Below are 25,266 nucleotides of genomic sequence, written 5' to 3' on the forward strand. Positions count from 1 at the left end.
GCACCGCGGCCACAATGCTGGGAATGCACTGTGTGCATTGTCACGCACAAGGTGACAGGCACTGCGCAGTGCCTGCCACCTTGTCCATGACAATGTAGGGGGGTACCACAGGTACTCCTCATTGGCACCCCCCACCACCCCAATACACTGGGGGCCAGCAATGGGCCCCTGAAAGCAGACTCTGCATGGTTTTCTGTGGCGGGGTCTCCACCATGGAAAGCCATGCACCGCTGCGCATGCTAATATGGATGGCAGTGTCTAGCAGACACCACCACCATATATAGCCCCTTCTCTGCCTGGTCGACTGGCTGTCCTGTGGAAAATCGACAGGCGGTCTTTCCGTCCGCCGAGGTCCCCCCGCCATACTAATATGGCAGGGGGGGGAAATGGGTGGCGGGCGGGGTATGATGTAGGGTGGATTGCCACCACCATGCGGGCGGTGGCGATCCACCCTACATCCTAATGAACCCCCATGTGTTAAGGCATTTCCGACTTTATATGTGTTCTATACAATGTAGCAAACATGCAAAGTGGAAAAAACTAGCAGAAATGAAAATATTTCTCCTCGTTAGCCTTGATGAGGCTCAGGATTTTGATGCAAATCCCTATCTACAATTCTTTGTAGACAGTGATTTGCTTCACAACCCAAGGGTAGTTTCATGGGAACGCCCTTGCACCACAGACGACAAGCCTCCTTGATGCAAAGTAACGCAAGGCATTGCACAGCTTTGTGCTATTTCGGGTTACAATCCAACCCAAATCATTATTTGCACTGGATTGTAAATCCCACCACTACACTTTGCTTCGAGATTGAGTTAAAAAGTATCTCAATCCTGATGCAAAGTCTATACATTTGGGCGAGTGTCTCAATTAGAAGAAATATGAACATATGGAACCAATCTTTCCTCCATCTTGTGGAAGAATCCAAATTACGCAGTAGCCACTATGGTAAATCGCAGATTCTAAAACAATCTCTATTTTCTCCTAATTGTTCTGCATGCCTACATGTATGACTCATGAAACCCATCTTACCTACCTATCTTTTGAATGTCTAGTTTCCAAAGAATGTAATAGTGGCAGCCGTTGCCTTGCTCCCTTTTCATCTCGCAAGAATATATTTTTATCTGCAGTTTTATATTCAGTGCTTACACTGTTTTACAGCTGAGCTAATGTGATTTAATAGAGATACAGTCCAAAGTACATTAAATCATATAGTCAAATCTCCAGCTGTTCAAACACTCATTTGTGGTATAGTTTATGTGTAATATAAAGGTTCCATTTCTTATGAGGAGGTTGGGCCCTCGGCCAGTGTGAAGAAATGGAGTTCTCCCCACTCTAGAATTGAAGGAAATAGTATTTGACCACATGATGCCACTGAGCAAAATTTAATATGCTGTGTCATAGACCCTGGGAATATATATGTATTTTCTACCCTTGACTGAGTTAGATGAAGCCTTGTCCAAGCAAGAAGTCCAAGAGAAATAAGCCACGGGAAGACAACAATGTGATGTCAAACTGTATATTACCAGATATACCACTACCAACTTAAAGAATGTGTTTGGCTAGTAGAATGTGAATGTTGTGTTGATATAGATAAGACAGCAAGCTTGTGGATGATGCATACACCCTGATTACAACTGCCTCAGACAGGAGGGTGACATTTGTTGTGCCAGCTAAAATCTGCTTCCCCAGTGTTTGGCACTTACCACGATGCAAAAAAATCACCTAGGCCCTCATTAAAAGATTCTTGAAATAGGGCTAGGTATTTACCACACAAGTTAAATAACCATTTCCCAGGGTGAGGTTTTTACTGCTTGTGCTAAAGGCTTCCTTTTCCAAGTTTTGAGCAGCGAAACGAGGTCTAACTTGCAGAATTCGTATTTAAAACACAGCATTCCGCAAGTTTTGCCTTTTTTCCAGGCATTTTTTCCTGATAACTATCGTCAGGTTTGACCTGCCAGATGTCAGATGTTATCAGGGGGAACTATGAGGGAGTGATAATTAGCACACAGCTTGTAATTTCAGTCCTTGTGCAAACACATGTTTGTTCCTCAATCAGAATTTAACCCTGAACTTGTAATGAGGGCCCTATTATGAGATCTTCTCTCACTGATGGGGCATAACATTGGATCGTTGGTGCTTTAGATATGGCAGGACATGCTTTTGGCAAGCCTCAAGGTGAATTTGTGTGATATGAACAGCATAGGATACCTAGTGAAAAGAGATTTTCTTGAATATTGAACTGAATTGCGGTGAGAAGGAACTTCAGTGAATACATGAATTCTGCCTCGTGCTTGAGGTTCCATTGTGACTGGTCACTTCACATGTACTGTTTTAGGGCTGCTTAACTCCTGATTGTGAAGATATTGAGGTTATCGATCAAATTCTGATTCCTCTGAAATTATACCAGTGACTAAGAAACTCTCATTTTTCGCTTTTACTGAGATCCTTCTTGTATTTCAGGATTCTCTACTATAAAAGGTGTCCCTTTATCCAAATAAAAATTGATGCATGCTTAATAATTTCCAGACTCAGCAATACCTCTTCATGGTCTTTGTGAACAATGGTGGGAGAAGCGAAAACGGAAGAATTAGAAACAGTCCAAAAACCAGAAAATGCGCATCCTTAATGCTCAATGGACAGCAAAGGGGATTCTCTTTAACTGGGGACAAAACCATGTTTGTTGTCAGTTCTGACACATTTTATACCCACTGAAGGATTCATGGATTAAAATAGAAGGTGCAGATGAAGGCGGTCTATTCATGAGCTGTGCAATAGTAGCTCCTCCAACATGTTAGTGCTGCTAACATACATAGGTTCCGATTTACAAACATTTTTCGTCTGTGTTGTGTCACTTTTTTAACACAGCCTGGTGCAAAATTAATTTCTCTATTTATTAAGCCATGCAAAGACCAATTTGTGCGTATTTGCATGGCTTAGTTAAAACAAGTAAGGCAATGTAGTGCACAGGACTTACTTGCATTACTTTGCATCAGCGAGGAGTTCCATGAGTGGAGCGTTGGCATTTCAATGCATCGACCCATGAACTTTGACAAAAATCCAGTTTTGCACCTACCAGAAACTGGTGTAATAAGGAGAAATAGTCAGTGATCCAAAGTACAGCCCACCAGTTTAAATAGTTAGAACTCCCCACCTACCCTTATAAAACTGTTTCTGCTTATATAGCTTAATAGTGTTGCGATACAACTCCTTTAATGTTGCCCACCATCCAAGTTAGTGGTCAACTTGCATTCTAGTTTTCTCATGAGATCTCTATCTTAAGACTTACTACTTTTGCCTTATCTCTCGGTCCCCACCTCTTTCTGTGGTGAAAGTTAAGGGTCCCCCCTTTCGGGCCACCCACAAATTGACTCCGACCTCAAATGTCAACTGAACACCACCCGATGAAAGCTGTGACTTGTATCTACTGGAACACATACTTCAAACTCACCTACATCCTTCCCCCCAGATAGAGGTGCCTAACAGTAGGAGCTGGGTAGCTATGATGGGCCTCTGCGTCTGTACATCCAACTGATCTTTATTCAGACTTACAGGACCCTTTTCAATAGTAAGTGGTCCCCACCACAGGTATCAATAGCTAATATTATGCCTCCCCCCTACCGATCAACCACATTGCAACTCAATACTCCGAACGTCAAATCTGTCTCAAATTACATTAACAATGAAAAAGATTACATGCTTGCAAATTGATGAAAACTGAATCAAGAGCCATTGTGGAAATATATTGTGGTAATAATGAAGCATTTCTAATAATTCCACTTCATAATTCAAGTATGTGGTAAAGTAAACAAAAGCCGAGAGTAGGGGAAATACCTATGTTTAATATAAACTTTGAAGTGGCCAGGATGCCACGATGCTTGAAGAGCTCCATTTTTTGTTTTTTGACATTGATCACAATTTAATTGGTTATTGGAAGAAAACATTTGACTGAAGACAGTATAAATAGAATTAAAATATTATTTAAGCATGTATATCTATCTAGAGGAAATGTCCTTAATTCGAAAATGTATTAGATATTCTGTGAGAATTAGAGATTAAAAACGATATAGTTTTGATGACCTAAAAGAACAAAAATATAGCAAACACAGATGTGATAGCTTGGGCTATCTTTGTGGTAAAATTGTCAGTGCACTGATCTCAGCCACAGAGATTACGTTTCCATCTGACTACTTCTTTTTGGATGTTGACAAGGAAGCACATGTCAGGTTAAGTGTTTTTTGGAAGTATGATATTCCTGACCAGGTGTTAGTCATCAGCATGATTCAGAAGATATAAGAAAAAAAACAAAAAGGGGCCAAACGACGTTTTAACTAGACAAACAAAACGATACAGAAGAAATAGAAATAAGGAACTGCATTAGCTATTCTACCACTCCAATAGGAATGTCTCACATTCTATGGGTATCTGGAATACACTATCCAGTACTGAAGTCTCTATATAGAGAATGATCAATTGATCCACCAACTTGATGAGTTACATAAGCAGTTCTGGTTACTCTGGTACCGACCTCTGCCCTCCATTTCTTTCCTCCACACATAGTTCAGCATATGTCAGGCTTGAGGATGGGTATACATCCAGGAAACATTTTAACGGTCCCATATTCCTGTGGAATGCCCCCTACTCTGTAGTCATGTAAAAAGGGCATAAATATGTTGACACACTTGATTTTTTGACACAACAACTCTAAAATTCCTAATAGCACTTCAGCCTACTCTTTAAGAAAGTGCTAGAACAGCAATATATGAATGACTTAATGAATGGAAAACCACAGGTACAGAAAACATGCACTAAATGCGTGTTTCATGTACCTCTTTGTCTTAGATTTATTCGATATTGAGGGCAAGAATACAAAGCTACTTTACCTCTTCTCATTTGCACTGTGGCCTTTTGTCTCAATCTATATTCAAAATAGAAATGTCTCCTAACCTTGTAAAAATCAGTGTAAGGTAGTGTAAACACCTGTGATAATGTCTTGAAAAGTCTTGTAACGATCAGTGGCAATGCAACTTTTAGACGAATCTATACAATATTTTTCAAAATATTAGTTAAGTTTTCTTCTGTTATTATTCTAAACACGTTTGTTTCTGATTGTATGGATTTAAGTCCATGTGATAGTTGGTGACAAGGATAATATTGGGCACATTACAAGTGATGTCATTGGTGATGTCATTGATGGCTTTATTTGTAATGGCTTCTAAGTTGTCATGTGCGAGATCCTGAGCATTGCATAGTTGAAATGCATTCTTGTGCAGCTCACCATACCTGTGGAACTACATGCTTCAATTCTCTAAGTGATTTTGTAATCCTTGACTGAATGGTAAGACATTTTAGAGCAACCTCACAAACACAAAAATGAAAATAACCTCTTTGAAACCGTACGACTATTAGGGTTCTTGGTGGTCATGATGAAAGCCAGATAAACCACTGGGCAAAACTTGAGTGGCTGAAACATGTTGATCAGTGGGCCTAGAAATAATGAACACTCAGGAAATCCTATTCTAGGCACACTCTTAGACATTCTAAAGTTTGACCAGGTTTCTCAAAATAGAGTATAAAACATACATCAAAGTGCTCTCTCCAAAATTGAGGTTGAGCCCACTTAGTGTTTTTGTACCGGGTTAGGCCTCAATAATTAAGCTTGCCACATAGAAATATTTAGGTGAGAGTCCTATTGCAGAAAGAGAATGTTTCCCTTCTTTGGTTTTGGGGAATAGATTTGGAGAAGTGCATTTTAGGAGACATCCTCTTGATTGTACATTTAAGTTGGTCGGGGGAAGAAGAGGTGACATTCGAAAAAATAAAACCTTCTCACTCCTGCAATTTTGTTTGAGTGTCATATTGTGAGAATCCTGGAGCAATTCCTGTTATTTCCCCATTCATATAATTTCTTTTATAGAGGTCATGGTCAATCCAGGGACAGAGCATTAATTAGGATTGGGGTTTAAGTGGAATAGCGTGTTTTGGGGGAATGGTGTTTCAGCATTAATTACCACATTTTCTCCGCTGTTTCAGCAGTTTGAACTCTACTTGTGAAACGCAGCATATCATTTCAATGGGCCTGGTAAGAGCCATCCATAAAGAGATATTCAGTGAAAGTAGATTTAATAATGCCACACATATGATTTATCTTGGAGATTTCTCTTTTGTATATTGTGACAAATGTGTACATAGAAAGATAAAGAGTAACTGACCACATGTATGTATTGTGAATCTTTACATTTGTCTAGTCAAGGACTAATGGCTATGCAGAGTTACTTTAAAAGATCTTTCGTTAGGAAAATCAATGTGCACCAGCAAAGAAAAGAGGTACAGTGCTTTCTCTTTAAAAACAAACTTGTTATATTAAATCAGCTTTACTTTATCAGTATTTTGACTATTTAAAAAATAGAACTGTGTGAAATTTTAACTCATTCTCACGAAATATGTGCATATTTTGGAAAAATTGCTCACTATAGACTGGCTCAAATTCTGCTCGGGATAGTCTCCTAGTGAGATTTCTTAATGGAAAGAATGCAGTCCCCTGAAAATGTTTAAAAGAGGAACCAGTAAAATATATTTCAAGCAATTCACATAATTTTGCATTTTTTGCCCAATTAGGAGAAACTTCACAAAAATATTCAATTTTGTTAACTCCTCTAATTGTTGCTGTTTCAACTGCACATTCACCATCTAATATAAATGTGGATTCCTTTGTGTTAAATCTGATAATTATGTATTTTCCTATTTCAGAGAGTTTTCAGAAGTGGCTCATACCTCTTAACAACATTATTCAGAAAGCATAATTAAGTTAATTTGGCTAGTTTCTCTTTCTGACCAGAGATTCTATTGATTTTCAATACACATTTGGGTTATAACCTTACCTCTCCATTTACTTCCAGCACTACCAACTGTAAAGAAACAGCTAGTTACACCAATAAAAGGGCTAAAAAAAATCCTTCTTTCCCAAATAAATCACCTCTACCCTTGACCTTAGAGGATATTATGGAAGAATTGAGAAATATCCATCACTTTATGGCAGATACCACTGCAACACTTCAAAGAATTGAAGAGTAATGGTCTGGTTTGGATTTAATTTATTTATTTATTTATTACAGGATTTGTAATGCGCATGGCTGCCTCATCGACGAGTCGTCCCAGTGCAACCAGAGACCTAACCAGAGCAATAGATCGAAGCAAGCGAGGGATATCACAGAGTGGGAAACAGCCAAGTCTTCAAGGACTTGCGAAATGTCAGAAGATTGGGGATGGCTCGAATACATACGGGGAGAGAGTTCCACAGTTTGGCCCCCAGCCCTTGCTTTCCTAACACAGGGAATGCAGACCAAACCTTGATTAGTCGATCGTAAGACTCTACTAGGCAAATATGGCTTCAGTAAGCCCGATAGCCCCTCTGGGTCTTGGAGTCTCACTGACTGATTTAAGGCTCACTGATGTCGAACAAAGAATTAGTGAAGCGTAAGATGTTGTTGCTAAAGTAAATGTCTTATCTAAAGAGGTTGATCATTCGAAAAAAACAATGAAGGAATTGGAAAATCAAAATAGACGTAACAACCTTAGGGTTTATGGTATTCCTAAACGTAAACAGATGCTTTGGTCAGGTCACAAAATCTTCTTTAGTCAAGATGTTTCAAAACCCACAGCCAATCACAAGAAAATCCATCTTGGACCTCAGACCTATGCTCCGAGCTGTGAATGCTAATTATGGCCTTATTCATCCATGTTTTTTCATAGTTACATATAAAGAAGGAACAATGACCTTTGAGGATCCTGCGGCTCTTAAGAACTTTATAAATTTCCCATAGCAAAAGAAATGGAACTAAGTAAAACCATATTGCTCTTCTCACCTGTTTTCTTTCACAGATTCCCATTCATATGTCTGATGTCTCTGTTCCCATCGTAAATCAGTTCCATTGTCTATGTTTCATTTGGTTGCCTCGTCTTCCCAATGCATGGTCCCCTCGCGCTGTGTTTGTTCAGCTCCATTCTCATTAATATTGTCCCTCCATTATTTGCTGATATTTCAGTAGTGTATTCTTGTTGTCGCTCATTGGAGCGGTGTCTGTCCTTTATGTCCCCCCCTTTCATCTGTACGGTCCTTTTTATCTCTAATCACTATGGCTAAACTCCTTTGGCTTTTTGTAATTTTTTCAAATATATTATATAATAAGATTTTTTACTCACTTTCAAGATTAAACTGTCAAATTGCTTGGCTACAAGAAACACATCATAATGAAGAAGACATTAATTCTATTTAGAGACAATGGGTTGAGAGTGTCTTTAGTTCCATTGCTGTGCAAAACAAAAATGGTGTTCTTATATTGCTCCATAAATCGCTAAATATTCAATTGATAAACAAATTCAAAGATGATGCTGGAAGATGGCTTCTTCTTAAAGTGATTATAAATAATACAATATGTGCCATATATATGGGCCAAATGGAGTAGACCTAATGTTCTGGAATAACTTTTCTTCTATGTTATCCTCTCATGCCTCAGGAAATTTGATAGTTGGTGATGATTGCAATTAACTTATGGACCCAATTTAGACCGTAAGTCACAAACTAAATGTGTCCTTCTCTCACATGCATAAAACCATCCACAAAGCTATTTCTGGTAGAGGGTTGCTTGATGTCTGGAGAGCACTTCACCCTGATGTTTTGGAATTTACTTTCTTTTCTCCCGTTCATAGGTCCCATTCTAGGATAGACTATGTATTTTTTACCCAACACACTCTTCAATTTTTAACACATACAGAAATAGAATAAATTCTTATTTCAGGTCATGCACCTGTTATTGTTGATTTTGATTATCCTAATCTCATTTTCTCCACTAGCAGATGGAGATTTAATAATTCCCTTTTATTGGATCAACAGTTTACAGAACAATTCACAACCTATATACAGAAATATTTCGTAAACAACCTCCCTCAGATACACAGATGCATTTTGTTTGGGACGCTTTTAAAGCTACTGCAAGAGTTATTATAATCGATAATGTCGCTAGAAAAAAGAAAAGACTTCTTAAAGATTCTAAGCAACTCTTAAATCATATTAAGATCTTGGAACACAAGTATTTGTCCTCCAATAACAGCAATACAGTATCTAAACTTATTAAGTCTAAGTTGTAATACAACAAACAATCTTGGGATGATGTTTGTGGTACCCTATTTCGATTTAATGCAAACATTTATGGAGGTCGTAACAAAACAGGTAAATCTTTGGCAAATGACTTAAAAAATAAAAAACAGAAATCTAAGAATGTTCCCATCACTGATCCCTCTGGGGTCCGGCATATTAGTGACTCAAAAATGTTAGAATACTTTACTGATTATTATACACGCCTATATACTCCGGAGTCATCTCCCTCCACTGAACAACTAGATCCTTTTTTTCAATCAATCCCTAGATACACCTTTATTTGAACAAGAATTATTAATTGCAATAAATCAGCTTCTCACGGATAAAACACCTGGGCCTGATGGCTTTTCTGTACGCTTTTATTCACACTTTAGACACCTTTTAATTCTTAAGCTATTATCTCTTGGTAATCAGTTTTTGAATGCTAGTTGTACACAGGGTTTTTTCACTCAGGCCAGGTTATGTTTACTCCCTAAAAAAGATAAAGACCTTTCTCAATGTAGCAATTATGGACCTATCTCATTGATTAATACGGATTGTAAGATTTGCAATACATTTTTAGCCCTTCGGAATTATTCTGTTATTCCTGATTTAGTAGATATGCATCAGTCCGGTTTTGTTAAGGGAAGATCCATTTCAGACAACTCAAAAACTTTTCTTAATATTATTCATTTAGTGGCTAAACTTAGCTCACCATTAGCTGCCATAACACTAGATGCCGAGAAGGTTTTCGATCGAGTGAACTGGGATTTTATGTTTGGCGCATTGAAATGGCATGGTTTTAGCCCCCACTTTATCCAATACATTACGGTATTATATTCTAATCCTTCTACATCTATTTGGGTCAATGGTAAACAATCCACATAATTCCCCTTCCATTGAGGTACTAGGCATAGTTGCCCATTGTCTCCCTTATTATTCATCCTAGCATCAGAAACCTTTTTGGAAACAATTCGAAGATTCCCCATTTTTCCTGGTTTTCAGTTAAAATTTTTGAATATAAAGTACACTGCAAATGCAGATGATATTTTACTGTATGTATCTAACCTCACTACTTCTCTGCCAGAATGGCTTTCATTGTTAAATTCTTACTCAGTTGTCTCACTCAGGTTAATAAATTGAATATTGATAAATCAGAAGTATTACTGCTGAATAAATACTGTCTACACCAGATTGTCAAGGACACTGCTTTCAAATAGAGTTCAAAAGGTATTAAATGCCTAGGCATTCTTTATACTAATAATATTAAGGACACTAATAAAATCAACAGGAATGAAATTATGTCTAAAGTTAATGCACTAATAGATGGTTGGTCTCCCCCTTTTCTTTCCTGGTGGGGTAGATTAGCCACAATTAAAATAATGTTATTACCTTTTGTTAAATTCTACTTATCAATGTTCCCTATTTCCCTCCCACTTAATTTCTTTAAAATCATTAATCATTCCATAGTTACATTTTTATGGAACAAACGCAAACCCTGCATTGCTTTAGCTCTACTTCAACAACCAAAAGACTTCAGTGGGGTTAATTGTCCTAATATTAGAACATATCGTTCAGCTTTTACATTGAAACACACTTGGATTTCCCTTTCTGAAAATCACATCCATATCCACAGTTTGGAGTCAATTAGAACATGCACAATTCTCAACTTTTACTTTCAAAGATGTGATTCGTATCACTCAACCCCCAAAAGGTTTAATCTCCCCCATAATTACCGATTCTATAGCTATTAGCAAACTTTGGATCACTTCCTTAAACTCCATTTCTCCATTTTTACAAACCCCAATCTGGTATAACACAAATATTAAATTAAATAATAGGATTCTTGGGTGGGAAGAATGGATTTATGAAGCCATTATTGTCTTCTGACAACTTTTCTCTACTGACACTTTATTAGGTTTTTCTGAAATACAAGGACAATTTCATATATCTAACAAATATGCCTCTCAATTTCAACATGGAATATTATGAGTCTTGTGTGAACAGCCAATCTATTAAAGAAGAAATCTTTGCTGATATGTTTCCTAATCTTGACTACTGATCTTAGTATAGAAGATGACAAACTACTCTAATTGGTGGCCTCAGTTCTCACTTTGAAGATAATAAAGACTAATTCACCTATTTCCATGTTATTTAAGGGATTTGTATATTGTTAACCTATGTCTGAAAGGGAGTGAAGTTCTGTAAATTCAATACCAAGAATCTAAGAGTGCATGAACACATTGCACACTTGTTACATTTAAAATAAATCATACATTAATTATTTAATTTACATCATGATGTGAGTGCAGAAGCATTTTCAGACATCAGAATGTCCAGGCAATTTCGCTCTAAGATTGACTATTAGCGACGGGCATACTGAGTGATGGTAGCTCCCATAGGGATGAGAAGGAGCTGGGTGTACAGAGATTAGCAGCAAAAGGAGCATTAGTAATTTTCCTGTAGGACATAAATGGCAGTTTGGATTGCTTAAAAAACAGTGTCTTTCACCTACTATCCTGTAACTCACATGACCGTGTTTAAGACATCATATTATCTATGTGTCCAACAAAAACCTAATTAGTTCCAAGAAACAATGTTCCTGTTTCAGTTCAACCTTCTCTTCTGTGTTTCTCAAAATACTTTTATGGGGAAAAGAAATACCTCTGAAAGGGTGAGAGAGAATGGAGATGAGCACCCTCTCCACTGAATCTGGCAAGGCTGGGAAAAAGCAAAAAGAACCACTTCTTCAGAGCCAAATAATTGTTTATCTTATCATTTCTGGTTGCTGATGATGTCACACGGATATCTGCACCCTAATATCTTAGTAAAATCATCTAATATATTTAATTATTGGTCATATAGACCTTGGTCAGTTGACTTGAAGAACTGTAAGGGAGTTAATATCAGAAATACATTTAAAAATTGTGAAGAGCTATGGCTCCACAATGAAGACCAAGAATCAATTAATATCAAATATATGGTAATATTTTAAAATATGAATCCATTCAGTATATATGCAAAGTACAACAACATTTTGAAGATATAACAATTCATGTTAAAAACCAAAATGTCCCAGGAAGTTAAAAAGATACAAGACACAAAATAGTGACTGCTACAATGCAAACAAACAAAATTAGGAACCGGTGGTACACTAAACGGACCGGCGACTCGACCTCGAGTAACCTCCTTCCTGATCTTATCCTGTACCACAGTCGTATGCTGAAAGACCGATAGCTGATTTTTACAATACGTTGCACCTTGAAAGTCCCCCACTGGGATGCGGAAACCATAAGAAAACCCGTTCCGCAACACCCCAGCAGAAGCACGATCCGGGTATTCACTGAGCCAAGGAATCATTGCCAAGGTATCAATCGGGGTAGGTAAAGGCGCCCCTCGGACTATGTTAGACCTGTTTGGCGCCTCCTCTACCCCCGTTATCACCCGTTTTGGCTCTGCACGTGGACTCAGGATGGGATGATTGCCCACACCCACTACATTCGTGTCTAAATTTGCACGATCCCTGGGGCCTAGTACATTTACCCCTGTTGAAGTTCCAACAAACCCCCCTTTTTCCTGTGTTACCGGCAGGCTTCGAGTAATTGTCTGTACCCGCACCTGACCGAAAGGGCGTCCCCGCATACTGGTGGGAAGATTCGCCAACGATACTCCCCACTAATGGCAATTTTAACATACCAGTCTCCTTCATTTTGGACCATGACACAGAATCATAACAATCCCATGTTAAGCTTTTATCATGTTCTTTAGCTTTTCTAAACAGGTTATCATAGCAGAACCAATGATTACCCTCGTGTGATACCGAGTACCCCATGATTCGTGACTGATAAATCGGCAATTCGGGTAACAAGTCAGGCCTTCGCTCCCCCAAGATCGATGTAAAAACCCCCCACGCTTGGCCCCAATTGCCAATGTTTTCATTTACCTTAAAGGCGGCCATTTTTGCGCGCCAAACACTCGGATGCATGAGCTCCTTCTGGCCCTTGACATGCTCCATCTCATAGTGATCAGTAAGCAACGAGAATATGTTTACGTACTCCCCTGCCCATATCTTTTCCTTAATAGCCAAAGGAACATGCTGACCCAATTTTTCCCTACGAGAGGGTGCCGACTCATCCCTCGCAATCGGCAATGGCCGCTTACCTGCACCGGACGTTGTCTCTGTTACTGAACCCGTCCCCTGTGGCTTCTCTACTGCTGCAGCCGGCGTGGACACCTTCGCTGCTTCCCGTGACTCACGCAGTTGCTTCATTAGCTCCTGCGCGTCGACAGCCGTGGCGCCCTCGCTACCTTTTCCCAACCACGCTGCCAATTGTGCTGCCAGCTCGGGCGGCATATCTTCCTCGGATACGGGGGTGACCACAACGGGAATCGGATTCCCTTCCTTCGGCACGGGAGTTGGTGCCTCGAGCGGGGCACAGGGACCCGGGATGTCTTCTCCCGCTGCTCCCCTCCTGGGACTCTTGTTTTTCCCTCCCGGGGCTGCTCCCGCCAAAGGACGTTTCGGTCCCCCTTCCTCGTTCTTATCCATTCGCCTCTTTAGTTCGGTCATCTCCTTCATGAGAACGCGCAGCATCTGTTCAGTAGTCATGCGCTTTCCCGCCTTCTTCGGCATTCTCCAACAGAGTATCTGCAAAACAAACAAGAACGATTACAACGCTCAAAATTGGCTCTTCGTTCCGTCTCGAGCTCACGTGCAGCGAGGAGGTGCAGCTTCAGAGCACAGGAACAAGAGGATGCCTTCGGATCTTGCTTCTCCTTTTATCCGTCTTCAGGGCGGGCGTAAACCCGCCCCTGCCTGCCCCTAGGGCGTGGCCAGCCGCGTCAGTGTCTAGGCCAACCCACTCTAGGGCGGGAAAAGGCACGCCCCGGCTACGCCGCTTCGGGCATACCAGCCGAGACTCGCCTCCCGCCCAAGATGGCTTCCCGGGGGGATCGTGGTACTCTGCCATACGTTCGGGGGGACCGAGTGGTCGCCCCTTTCCAAAATAGTGACTGCTACAATGCAAAGAAAACCAATTGTTGCAATAAGTTGTTCCATAAAGAAATTTCCGTTTTCTAATCTAAACATAGGTTCAGACCAAGATTTTCTAAAATGGAGATTCTTAACACAATGGCAATTTAAAGTAAGAATTTTCAATCAAGGCCTAGGGCCCGATTCACAGAATGAACTTAAGACTCAATCCTAAACTTACTACTGTTTTGCTATTCACAGATTGCACTTACTACTTTTGGTATTCACAGAATGAACTTACTACTTTTGGCATTCACAGAATGCACTTTCTACTTTTGGTATTCACAGAATGAACTTACTCATTTCGGTATTCACAGAAGTTAGGACTCCTAACTTTAGGACTCCTAAATGCCTTCTGTGAATACCGAAAGTCTTAAAATTAGGATTTTTCTCAATTTAGTAGTAGTAAAGTTAGGACTCCCAACTTTAGGACTCCTAAATGCCTTCTGTGAATACCAAAAGTCCTTAAATTACGATTTATTTCAATTTAGTAGTAGTAAAGTTAGGACTACTAACTTTAGGACGCCTAAATGCCTTCTGTGAATACCGAAAGTCTTAAATTTAGGCTTTTTCTCAATTTAGTAGTAGTAAAGTTAGGAGTCCTAACTTTACTACTACTAAATTGAGAAAAATCTTAATTTTTTTCCCTGTGTTCCCTGTGTCTCCCTCTGTCTATCACCCTCTGTCACTCTCCCTCTGTCTCCCTCCTCCCTCCCTCTGTCTCCCTCTGTCTGTCTCCCTCCGTGTCCCTCTATCTGTCTCCCTCTGTCTGTCTCCTTCTGTCTCCATCCCTCTCCTTTTCTCTGTCTCCTTCCCTCTCCCTTTCTCTGTCTGTCTCCCCCTCTGTCTCCCTTCCTATGTCTGTCTCCCTCTGTCTTACTCCCTCTGTCTCCCTCTGTCTGTCTCCCTCTGTCTGTCTCCCTCTCCCTTCCTTTGTCTCCCTCCCTGTCTCCCTCCCTCTGTCTCCCTAATCCCTCTGTCTGTCTCCCTCCTTCCCTCTGTCTCCCTCTCCCTCCCTCCCTCCCTCTCCCTCCCTCCCTCTCCCTCCCTTTCCCTCTGTCTCCATCTGTCTGTCTCCCTCCCTCTGTCCCCCTCTGTCTGTCACCCTCTCCTTCCCTCTGTAACCCTCCCTCTGTCGCCCACCTCCCTCTATCTCCCTCCTCCCTCTGTCTCCCTCCTCTCTCTGTCTCCCTCCTCCCTTTGTCTCCCTCCTCCCTCTGTCTGTCTCCCTCTATCTGTCTCCCTCCCTCTGTCTGTCTCCCTCTGTTTGTCACCCTCTCTCTCTCTGTCTCCCTCCCTTTCCCTTTCTCTGTCTCCCTTTCTCTGTCTCCCTCTCCCTCCCTGTACATCCCTTCCTCTCCCTCCCTCCCTCCCTCTCCATCTGTCTCCCTCACTTTCCCTCCCTCCCTCCCTCCCTCCCTCTCCCTCTGTCTTTCTCTGTCATCTCACCCTGCTTGTGTGTTCTCTGGCTGACACAGCTTCCCGGGCACACACACAGCCACACCCGAGCACTTCACAGGTCTTTAAAAGACCATTTGCATGTTAATGAGGCTTTGTTGTATTGCACCTCTTCTTAGGCCCCTGTAGCTCCACTCTGACTATCCCTGAAATCGCCCGGCCCCCACAAAGCAGCAGAGTCTCTCAGAGTCGCGCTGCTGCAACCGTCAGTGTTTGCAGACTCCTTAAAAAAAAGATTTTTAAACACGGGTATGATGCCTGCAAGGTCCGTGGGCCGCCAAGGTAGGCTTGCCGGGCCACTGGCAGCTCGCGGGTCGTACTATGAGTACCCGTGCCCTAGACGCTGTGTTGATGGGATTCTGTTTTGTTCTTGTTTTGTATATTGGAGTTCTTAAAGAAAATGGACCTGATTCACAAAGGAAAGCTTAGACGTTTGAGTAAGTGTATTTTTTTTTAGTATTCACAAAACTGCATTTTAATAGTAAGTTTACTAGTGCGGAGACGCCACAGTCGAGATGTAGAAATCCCCACATAAAACAATAGGCCTGTCTTATGTTTTTATGTGTGGAGTTCTCCAGTCTGACTACGGAGGCTTTGCACTTATAAACTTACTATTGAAATCTAATTTTGTGAATACTGAAAAAATAAACTTACACAAATGTGTGAGTTGACCTTTGTGAATCAGGCACTATGATGGAAATAAAGTTGAGTTCTAGAAGGATGGTCATTAGTTAGAGATGTGTTTGTCACAGGTGGATTTGAGTTATGTGAGGAGGTGAAGGTTAGGTGAGGATAAAAATCTGATTAGGTATGAGAGGAGATGGTTGTAGGAAGGTAAGTGGGAAGGTGATGAGTTTATTTGGAGACTGGACTCAGCAGCTACCTTGTCTTAAAATTATGAACGCTTAGTTTATTTTGAGCACCTGCTGCTTTTTAAAAAAGATCGCATTGTATACTTTAATCTATTTGATTCATATAAATTTAATTACCTTGTAGTGTAGTTCCTATATTCCCAATAGGATCTGCGCATTGGAATAACATAAACGGTAGTTTAGACGTAGGACTGAGGTCGACTAGGTCTCTACTGAATATGTTAGACTTAATTAGGTATGCCAGCTAGCTCAGAGGTCACTAGAAACTTTCTCGAATGAACAGGAAGGAGTTAACTTTCCTGATTAGACAAGAAGGGATTAGTCTCTGACAACCGCATAAACATGACAACTTTGCTTCCTCCAGAATAAGGAGTATATCTCCAGAGTCGTGTGAAAACAATAGATAGCTATTTCACTCAATCGTGCATGCTTAGTTTCACCAGAGTGCAGAGAAATATAGAGACAGGCGTTTTCAATAAAAGGTGTTATTTATTGAGCAGTCTTCTTTCTCATGCAAGAGAAATGAATTGCCACAATTGCAATACTTGTCATAAAGTAAAGTGCATACAGTAAAAGGAGTATTATGAAAAAATACTGTAAAAGCATTTTTATGGTTTCTGAGCCATATGATACTTAAAACGGATAAAATATATACAGTTACATACAATGATAAAAGTTGACTAAACATACTCAACTGGTGCTTCTAACATACGCCTACCCCTGTATACCTAACCTAAGCCTAGTACGTGGGAAGGAGTAAGTGAGCTGCAGTTTAAGTTAAGTTAGTTTTGCCAAGGATCTGAATCAAGAATTCTCTAAGGGTCTAATCAGCTCCGTACCTTGGTTTTAGATTGAAGGAGGTCTTGTATCTCTTTCTCAGGATTCGATCTCCCAGCAACCCGCAAGGGTGACTGGAAACACTGGAGCTGGATTTCTCGGCAGGAGAAAAGACAGCGTCTCTCTCAGTGCGTTAATGGGAGGGTTGGCTTCCTTCGGCACTCGCATCAGCTGGGCTTTGGGTAAGAAGATAGCCGCTCTGCTCCAAACCACCGTGTGTTGCTTAAGGCAAATGCTTGTATATTTTAACCTGGAAGGTGCTGAGTTTGACGTAAGGTTGGACATAAGATGTCACTAAGAACTGTCACTAAGAACTGGCAGTTCTTTCAGAACTCTCAGGAGTTCTAGGACAAATCAAAACAAAAGCAGGGGGAATTCCCGGGCTGCTGGAGGTTTGGTTTGTTTAAAGAACGCGTTGTACTTTCTAGGAGTCTTAGGGAAGTAGCCTTGCCGTATTTGGAGGATGTATGATGTTACAACGCAAACTTTTACAACGCACACCGTTACAACGCATTTTTTACAACGCAGATGCATTTACAACGCATACCTTTACAATGCATGACATTACATAGCAGATGCTATTACAACGCATGCCATTTCAACGTAAGTATAGGTACGTATATTATTTTCTTAAAAAATGTAATTAATTAAAATTAAATTAATATAATAAATTAAATTATTTTCAAATAATTATTTTGTACATATATATATATATTTTACAAAATAGATCAGGTATTTAAAAAACCCTAAAAATACCCCAGTACTCCAAAAACCAAACCCAGCCCTGAAACCTGAAAATACCCCTGTACCCCAAAACCCAAACCCAACCCTGAACCCTAAAAATACCCCTGTACCCCAAAACCCAAACCCAACCCTGAAACCTAAAAATACCCCTGTACCACAAAACCCAAACCCAGCCCTGAAACCTAAAAATACCCCTGTACCCCAAAGCCCAAACCCAACCCTGAAACCTAAAAATACCCCTGACCCCAAAACCCAAACCCAGCCCTGAAACCTAAAAAAAACCCTGTACCCCAAAACCCAAACCCAGCCCTGAAACCTAAAAATACCCCTGTACCCCAAAACCCAAACCCAACCCTGAAACCTAAAAATACCCCTGTACCCCAAAACCCAAACCCAGCCCTGAACCCTAAAAAAACCCCTGTACCCCAAAACCCAAACCCAGCCCTGAAACCTAAAAATACCCCTGTACCCCAAAACCCAAACCCAACCCTGAAACTTAAAAATACCCCTGTACCCCAAAACCCAAACCCAGCCCTGAACCCTAAAAATACCCCTGTACCCCAAAACTCAAACCCAGCCCTGAAACCTTAAAAAAAACCTGTACCCCAAAACCCAAACCCAGCCCTGAAACCTAAAAAAAACCCTGTACCCCAAAACCCAAACCCAGCCCTGAAACTTAAAAATACCCCTGTACCCCAAAACCCAAACCCAACCCTGAAACCTAAAAATACCCCTTAAAATACCCCTGTACCCCAAACCCAGCCCTGAAACCTAAAAATACCCCTGTAGCCCAAAACCCAAACCCAAACCTGAAACCTAAAAATACCCCTGTACCCCAAAACCCAAACCCAGCCCTGAAACCTAAAAAAAACCCTGTACCCCAAAACCCAAACTATATATATAAAATAACTTTTATTAATTTATTTTATTTATTTTAAATAAAAAAAAAGGTTAAATAAAATGATATACTTACCTATACTTACGTTGTAAAGGCATGCGATGTAATAGCATCTGCTATGTAATATCATGCGTTGTAAAGGCATGCGTTGTAAAAGATCCTGCGTTGTAATGGTGTGCGTTGTAACGGTGTGCATTGTAATAGTTGCGTTGTAACGGCTGTTTCCCGTATTTGGACTGTATTGTCTATGACTAAATATGGATATGATTCTTATGCCTTTATAAGGATATGATTTGTTATAACCACATAAGGGCATAAATCGGGAATATTTAATTAGGGTCCTAGATACGTTCACAGCAACCTGTTAATAATATTATTTCCGTACCACAGGTGAATTCTGACATTCGAACCAGCCTTTTATTTGGCATCAATAGATTCTTGTCATTAAATCAACTAACTTGTAATACATTATTACATTTAGTAGAGATGTAACTGCACTCTTGTACCTGCAAGGGTTTGGGATTCCCTTGACCACCTTCACAACCTTCCCTTGAAAGGGGGAGAGCCGCAATGTGCCTGTAGCAACTGAACTATTTGCTTTTTCTCTGCCAGCAATGCAGGTGGTTTAAGATATTTAGCACATGAGCACTGTATTTCCTAAGCTGAGCAAGTATGGGCTATCATGCCTCAGGGATTTTTATGTTTTCTCCCATCTGGTGCAGAATGCCCCAGTTACTTACTGGTAATCTTAATTGCTCTGAGGCCAGGTCTTCCTCGCCACAGTATGGACACAATGAGATTTAGACTCAATTCTGAAAACTCTTGCTTGTCATCCCTCCAAGCTGGCCGACCTCCTCTTCCCCTGTTAGCTGTGTAAAAGGGAAATCAACCCCATCTCATCCGGTTACAAAAAACTCTAATAAACAATTAAGCCAATTATTAAGTTTTAAGAGGGATGGGAAACTAATCAGTGGCAAGAAAGACCTGTACTCAGAGTAGTGAAGATTGGCGGTAAGTTATGGGGGCTTTGCCTCCTCGTCCGTCTTATCCCACCGCAGTATTTACACCATGAGCTGATACTCAACCTAAATCAGCTTATTTCATTACAGTAATACAAAGTGCCACATACATTTTTTAATCTGAATCACCAAATTATGTTACATCACATATTAATCTTAGAAACTTGACTTCAAAACAGAAGTCACAAACGACAAAGGGTCTCCGCCTCCCACCTCCAACCTACAGTGCTGCAAGAAAGTATACTCAATGTAAATTTGAATGTCTCAACCCATTTCTCACTGGCCCGAAAGTCATGAAAAGACTGTCAACGTTCCTGAAAACCTCTGTTCTGGCAAGGTAAATCAATGATGCTCTTTTAACATATTGCAAGTGCATTACACTTGCTTAAGCAGGTTTACGTTCTGGAAAAAACACTAGAGAAAGACCTTTGCCGATCTGTGAAAAAAATGAGGACACCTTCAGGATAAAAGTAGGATTAGACTTCAAAACTACTCGGTCTCCTAAAACCCTAAAAAATGGGTCTGATTTTAAGAAAGAATCCAATTCACCAATTCTTCTTGCTGATTCAATAGCTACTAAAAACACCACCTTATGAGTTAAGAATTTTAAATCCACCGGCTCCAAAGGTTCAAACGATGGCCCTTGTAAAGCTTTCAAAACTACTGGTAAGTCACATGCTGGAGCCGTCACCAATAATCTAAGCCTCTTCAACACAAAATACTTAAATAGTCGAGTCACTAAAGGGTCCAGATGATCCAACAAAGGACTCTTGAAACCCTAAAGGCTTCCCACTGAGACCTAACAGTAGACGTTGCCAATCCAAGAGCAAACCCATCTGAAAGGAAATCAAGGACTCTAATTAAATCTATATCAGAAATTTCAGACACCCTTCCTTTCACAACATTAGGCAAATGTGTCCAATTTCTAACAAATGCTTTCAACGTAGAGGGGTGCCTAGACTGTTGTATCATATCTACTGCCACAGGTGCACAGCCTTTAGTCAATAAATTCACCTTTTAAATAACCAGGCCTAAAGACATATTCTCTGAAGCACGGAGATCGAAAGCTGAGGACCCACAAAGGAATACGGATGACAGGGAATCTCCCATTGGACCACCAACTCCATCATCAGAGGAATCCTTGGGCGTCTCTTCCAGCCGGTAACCAGCAGAATCATGAATACCCTGTCTCTCTTGATCTTCTGTAACACCTTGGGAATCATAGGACTCGGGGGAAAGGCATATAACAGGCATTTTGGCCACCTGAATGGCATGAGGTCCAAATTCCAAGTTTCCATTCAAGGAATAATTGTGCAGACGCCTGACAGCTTGGTCTTTTCCTTTGAGACTAACATGTCTATCTTCAGTTGCCTAAAACTCCTCTGCCACTGCAGGAATATTTCCTTCACCAAGGACAATGAAATCATTGGTTGGAAAACTCGCCTCAGCTTGCCCGCAACCCAGTTCTCCTTCCCAGGTAAATGAATTGCTGTCAGTGAACTGAGATCTTCTGCTTCTGCCCGACTACACATCTCCTAACTCAGACGACTGAAGGACTGAACTCTGCAACCACCCTGGTGATTTACATATCCCATGACCACTCTGCATTCTCTTCTGATCTGAACATGGTAACAGACCAACTGAGGAGCAAATACCAGGAGACCCATTTGTACTTCCTTCAGTTCCCTGTAATTGGACAAGCAGGGATAATGGACTTTCAACTATTTACCCTGAGCTGACAGATCCTCCAGGATTGTGCCCCTTGCGGGCATATGTAGTCACGACCTCTGATGCTACATGAAAAAGTCTCTATTCTGACATATTGTCTTGGACCAACCACCAGCTCAACAACTGTCTCACTTGAGCAGTCACTGGAATTCCCCAGGCAAAATCCTGACAGCTCAGAACCCAGTCAGATAGCAAATGATTTGTCAAAGGATACAAATGAAATTTAGCCCAAGGCATAACTAAAATGTATGCTGACGTCAGGCCCTGTATACATAACCATTCCTTGACTGGCAGATATTGCAATACCAATAACTTCTGGATCTCTACTACATGGGTTTGTCTTGGTTCCATTGGAATTAACACCTTTCTCACCAATGTCCTGAAACGTGCCCTAATGAAAGTCAAGCACTGAGTTGGAGTGAGACACAACTTCTTTTGCCTCAAAAAAATAACCATTTGCAGACCTCCTGGACTTGAAGTTCTGCCTTAGAGAAAGTGGAAACAGAAATCAGTAAATCATCAAGATATACCTGAATTTCCTTAGCATGCAAAAGTCCTATTAAGGGAGCCAGCATCTTGGTAAAGACCCTTGGTGAAGAAGCCAATCCTAAAGGAGATACCATGAACTGATAGTGCTGACTATGGACACAGAAAAAAAGAAACGTCTGAGCACTCTAATGAACTGTTACATGTTGGTAGATCCAATGAGGCCAAAAAGTCCCCCTGATGTATGAAGATAAGAATGTTCTGAAGTGCAACCATGTTGAATTTCACATGGGGTATAAATTTGTTCAAATATTTCAGCTTCGGTCTGAACTCTCCTGAATGCTTTTCCACCAAAAAATAGAATTGCAAATATGACTTCCTGTAGCTGGGAGTGAGGAATGGGCACAACTGCACCTTTTTATGAAGAGCTTGTGCACCCCGCCTAAGAAAGCTTGCTTTTTTATCCTATTTCTTGGTAATGGAGTTGTCCGAAAAAAATCTGCTCGAGGTTAGAGAAAACTGTCCTTCACCACTTGAAGGACCCAATGTCACTGTCTTTTCCCAAATATGGTAGAAGAGAGTATCCTCCCCCCCATGGAATTTGTGAAAAAGTCATAGAGTCATGGTTTTGTGGTGAACTGAGAGGAACAAAGACCCAGGCTACTGACACCAGGATTTATTTGAGGTAGGGGCCCCCGGCCTCGCCCCTACCACAAAAGGCTTCTTGCTCTTCCTTTGATGAAACAAAATACCTTTAATTCCACAAAAACTTAAGTTTCACCCCTTCCGCTGGAAGCCATTAGTTTACATTCTTCAGCAGACTTCTTAAGCATGTCCTCCAAAGGAGGGCCAAACAATTTAAACCCAGATAAGGAAGCTTCATCAAAAATGATTTGTGTGGTGCATCAGCTTTCCAGGATATCAACCACAACTGTTGCCCAACAGAAATGGGAGAAATATCTGATAAAAGTACAATTTCTTGTTCCATTAAGGCCAAAGTAGAGGTAATATCCTCCCACTGGTCCAACAATTCTGCAAGTGAGTGAAAATCGGTCATCAATGATTGAATGGCATATGAAGAATATGTTGATGCCCTAATGCAAAAATCTAATGAAGCAAAGGTTCATTTTACAGCTGCATCGCCCCTTTAGTCCACTGAATATGATGGAGTAGCATCTAGATGCTAAGCCTGCCATAAATTAATCTGCCCAAATGCATGCAGGAAACTTCTCCCCAAACTCCTGAAACAGCTGTGCCAAAAACCTGGGAAAGTTATGCTTGTCTCTGACTCCAAACCCTTCTTCATTGAGGAATAAAGAGGCAGAGACATTGGTTCCTCTCTATAGAACTGAGAAAAAAAATTCTCAGAGTCCTCTTTTGGTTTTGCCTCCGAAAAGTCTAGATTGGGCCTGATGTGTTGCAGGACCTCCTTCAATACCTGTCCTTGCACATATCTTCCCTTTACTTCATCTTCCTCAGTTTCAGAATCTGCAGGGACTGCATTCTCGAAGCGAGGCTTCTTAGAAGAAGTCTGCTGCTCTCATTCCTGGAAAGCAGCAGCAACTGCTGCCTGAATCATCTGCTGAATTATAGCCAAATAGGGAGCAGCCTCTAAGGACCCAGGCTCCTCTATATTGAGCGGTTCCTCAGTGGCTTCCTCCCCCAGCCTCCATGTTGTAAAACAGTACAATGCCAGCGAAAAAAGCATATGTGAGAAGTTGGCCTGGTATATGATGATCACTATTCTAGTGAGCACCTTGCACCAGTCCAAACGACCCTTATGGTTATTGGTTGTAAGTCAACCTTATAGACCAGCTATCCTAGGGGTAGCATGGACAAAAGCATTCTTAGGCTAAACTCAAGAGGGCATGTGAAGCCGGCTGTTTTACCGTATGCAATCCTTTTAAATACCAAATGAAAGGACACCACACAAGTTATATATTACAAAATATATGTATTTATTTCTAGAATAATCCCCTATACTCTTTATGAGCACAGAAGCACCAGCGTTAAACAAAGAACTCAGTATAACATACAATAAGCTGCACAATTATGGAAATGCCAGGTGGCCACTCAAACCATATATTAAAAAAGTGGTATAAGTACCACGTCGCGAACAATGGTAAGGCCTAGGGCCTTGGGAATCGCTGGGCCTACACTGGACTAATGAAGGTTAGGACATAGGAGGCCCACAGGATGCGGGTGCAGTGTCTATAGTCAACCGCGTTTACCATACAAGTCAATGGTGCGTAAAAATCAGAAAGTGATAGATTTAGGAGACTTGCGACTGGACTAGAACTTAGCCACTTAAAACTAGGACACTAGAGGTGTAAACCACTACAGGAGCACTGGAAAAATATCGTTACCTCACCCACAGGAAGCGGGTGCATAGGTGCCAAAGTATGTCGGGTTTCTTCGTGAAGTTCTATGGAGCCTGGAGGAAAATATGCTGCAGGCGGCCAGGAGAGAAGAGTCCGGTTGGATCCAAGGGTGGATCGAAGATGAAGAGTACCTGAAAGCAGAGGGGACAGAGTCTGGGTCACTAGCCAGTACCCAGGATGGAACCAGGACTAAGCATGGGCGAATTTTGCGAATCTCGTGTTTGCGAATTTTGCGGATTTGCGAACTCGCAATCCGCAAAATCCGCTAATTTTTTGTGTTCGCAAGGATTTCTGCCAGTTCGCGAGGGTTTCGTACCAGTTCGCAATTGCGAACTTACATTTCGGCACGCAACGGTCGCGATTATGTTGTTTCTACGTCTGATTCATCATCACAGGTTCCCAGCACCCTCTGTTTCACCACTGCAACCCTCTGTTACATCAATGCCACCCTCTGGTTCATCATCACTGTAGATTATGGGGGGGAAAAGCAAGCACACCAGCCCCGCTTCAACTGACATGAATTAATTTGGGGTTAGTTTATTAATGTGTCACTGTTTTAAAATTCCAGTCTGGCACCTGCTTCCTTATCTGTAATTTGCTTTCTGTTGCAGTGCATTTTTTTTTCCCAGGACCTTTGTGGCCTACTTGTAGCTATTCTATGAGCCTGCTGTGAGG

Source organism: Lissotriton vulgaris, chromosome 8 (assembly GCF_964263255.1).
Source record: "Lissotriton vulgaris chromosome 8, aLisVul1.2, whole genome shotgun sequence".
Lineage (NCBI taxonomy): Eukaryota > Metazoa > Chordata > Amphibia > Caudata > Salamandridae > Lissotriton > Lissotriton vulgaris.